Below are 3,279 nucleotides of genomic sequence, written 5' to 3' on the forward strand. Positions count from 1 at the left end.
TTCCCCAGGTGTAGCCTTTCAGATGTTTTCCTTAGCTCTTGTGGAGTTGTTCCCACACATGAAGAATTGTTCAAATCGATGGTTCCACAAGGGAATGAATGATGAGGATCCTTCTTCGGCCACCTTGCTGATGCCTTTCTTCTTATAAAATGTAATTGCTTCACTCGAAGAATAAACAGTACTGGTTCCAAATGCTTCTCTGGTCATAGGCTATATGTGACTAATACTATGTATCGGAAGAGGAAGATTTAATCGTGTTTAAATTTTTATTTATTGAACGAATGCGCATAGACCTGGAAATACAGAAGAATATTTATTGGCCTTTGGAGAGAATCAGGCTGATTCAGCATACAGTCATGTGATTGTAGGGGAGTCACCCCAGGTTTTACTTTTTAGCAGTTAGAAGCTGGTAACTTTAACTAAGGCACTGAATCTATCTGTGCTTGGGTGACAGCACCTCTAGAAACAACACTTTACGCCTGCCTTGACAATGCACTCTTTAAGATGACATACCATGACACAGAAGTATACCATAGGCATTCAACATCCATGGACATTGAATACCAGCTCTCTGCTTTTCTTAAATATCTTATACATTATTTTGATAAATCACCTTGGTTTACAATATAAAAAACATCTTTTTGAAATCACGGATGACTTTTAGTCACTATCAATAGTTAAACCACTTTTTTTTTCTTATTGTATTGCAGATATTGGGACTTGCAGATCAATAATACAAAGCATAAAGATGTCAGACTCCTTCCTCTCAGATGAATGATTCTGATACATAATCAGATTTTCTTACCAAAACTTATCAAACCCCATTAATGTTCTTATGTGTAATATTTTCTTCCATTTTTACTTTAATAAAGTACACTTGTTTCCTAATCAGGAATAGGGTGCTTACTGCCTGCTCACCAGCTCTAAAGTCCTCCTCCTCTTCTCTGCCTCCTCCCCTCCTCCTTTCCTCCACCTTCTCCCTCTTTTCCCTCTCCCTGTTTCTTCCTCCTTTCCCCCCCTCTTCTCTTATTGCTACTGTTTGCCATGAGCAATGTTCTAATACCAACCTTGCTTCCAGTGTAGGAGTCAACCAAGCCTGCTTCCTTTGGCACACATGAAACGCCCTTCTCTTCCAGCTGCTGGTCCTCTGCCAGTGTATTTGTTCTCTTTGGTGTCTTTATCTTATCATCTCTGGAGTGAGATTTTGGGAAGTAGGAGAACACGTAAAGGAACACCTATTGCACATGGATGGAGAGTGCCATGGGTCTAGCTGGACCATGTCAGGAGGAACCTCACAAACATGTAGCTCCCGTTGATAGGAAGATGGAGGGTTGGGAGGTTCTGTAAACTGCTGTTCCAGCAGCTCTTACCAGCTGCTGGGCACCTGACTTCATGTCCTTCTGACCACAGTAAACCAAAGCCCAGGCTGCCTCTGCCCGTTTCCATAGAAATGCAAATACATAGCCAGTGCTTCCTCTTTAGGGCACCTTGTCCCTCTCTTCCCTTTTTTTTTTTTTTTCGAGATGTTTTATGACAGTTGCTTGGATTTCACAATAGGGAGATGTGTCACATAGTCATGCAGTTCCCTATGAAGAAATATATTTTCTCCTCTTGTCTCAATTTCTTTTATGAAAATACCAACGACAAACAATAAGAAACTCTGGCTGATAAACTCCTCCATCATAACACATTTCTTCTGCAAAGGACACCAGGAAGTAGAGGGGATATTGCTAGTGAGCACTGGGCATAAGGGTCTGGTTTTGTGTTGTTCAGATAGAATGGAACTTCTTGTCAATGGAGATGGCCTAGGTCCTGCATGATCCCTAAAGGTAACTCAGACCTTTCTGGAAGGGAATGGAAGACTTTAACTTATGGTCTCCAATATTTCAAGAAATACAAACTTAAAATCCAGGTTGATCTTTGGATATAGATAAAAAGCCTCCTTTTAAACCCAAGTTTTTATTGATTAGCCACTTGTGTCTGAGCTGCTTATATTCAGCTCTCTGTGTGACCAGGTCTGCAAGGGTAGGGCATAAACAGCAAAGGAAATATCCTTTAGGACAGACCTGCCCGGGAACTGGACCTTGAAGTGTGAAGTCATTTGCAGGAAACCAAGACAGGGCAATGGATAAGGGCAAGGAAATGGGGGAGGAGCCAAGCAAAGCATTGGTGAAGGCAATATACGCTAGGGAATAAATTCATATTGATCTCTTAGGATTTATCTTTTAATTGCAATAATTCATACTACATGCTTTAATTTTATTCTTTCCTCTTCTCCAATTCCTCTCAGATCCTTTCCATTTTCTGCCCACCCGACATCATGTTCTTTTTCTCTTTTAAAATAAACACAGAATTGTCCTGTTTGGTGGTTGTCTCTGGGAGGCTTTACTCCTTTCTGTGGGGAAGTGGAGAGGGAGTGGATCTGTAGGTGAGGGTGTGTGTGTGTGTGTGTGTGTGTGTGTGTGTGTGTGTGGAACTGGGAGGATTGGGGGCAGGGGAACTATGGTTGGGATGCATTGTATATGAGAAGAATCTATTTTTAATTAAAAAAAGATACATACAAACAAAAACAAAAATCAAAAACAAATAGAAAAAACCACAAAAACCAAACAGCCAAACAACAACAGAAATAAAAGAAGCCCGTGTAGGCTATTTGTGTTGGCCCGTTGTTCCTGAGCATGAGGCCTGGGGGAAATAGAATGGAGGCAGAAGCTCAGCGGTGTCCTGACTCCGGGCAAGAGAGTGTGGTTTTCATAGGACTTCACCTAGTTAAGGGTTTCTGGGGTAACACAACTTCTCAGGGAATTCTAATTTTTCTATGCCTGTGGGTGGAGTGGATTCAAGTACCCAAGAATGGTCAAGAAGCATCATGGATGCCAAAGGACACAGAACATTAGTAAAAGGGGACCTGAAGAGATCTGAGTTGCCCACCACAGTGATCCTTCCACAGAGGAATTAGTCAAGCAAGAGGCATAGGTTAACCGAGCAGATTCCCAGGTGCTATGCATCTGTCTAGCTCCCTGGGCAATCATGTTGCTTCTTGCTGTGGGAAACCACTGTTTTAAGTGCAACCACTATTGCAGTTCGCTGAGAAGTCTGTCACTGCGAACAGCAAATCAGGGCCAAGGAAACAGGAAGCCTGGCTCTCTAAGGAGGAAGAAAGCTCAGTCTTTCCTGAACAGCAGGAAGCCATGCAGTCATATTCAGTTGAATTCTTAGTCTGGCCCTGGGATTCTGGGCTTCTGTGACTTGGAGACTCTACTTTGCCCCCCCCCCTCC

Source organism: Microtus ochrogaster, linkage group LG8, assembly GCF_000317375.1.
Source record: "Microtus ochrogaster isolate Prairie Vole_2 linkage group LG8, MicOch1.0, whole genome shotgun sequence".
Taxonomy (NCBI): Eukaryota; Metazoa; Chordata; class Mammalia; order Rodentia; family Cricetidae; genus Microtus; species Microtus ochrogaster.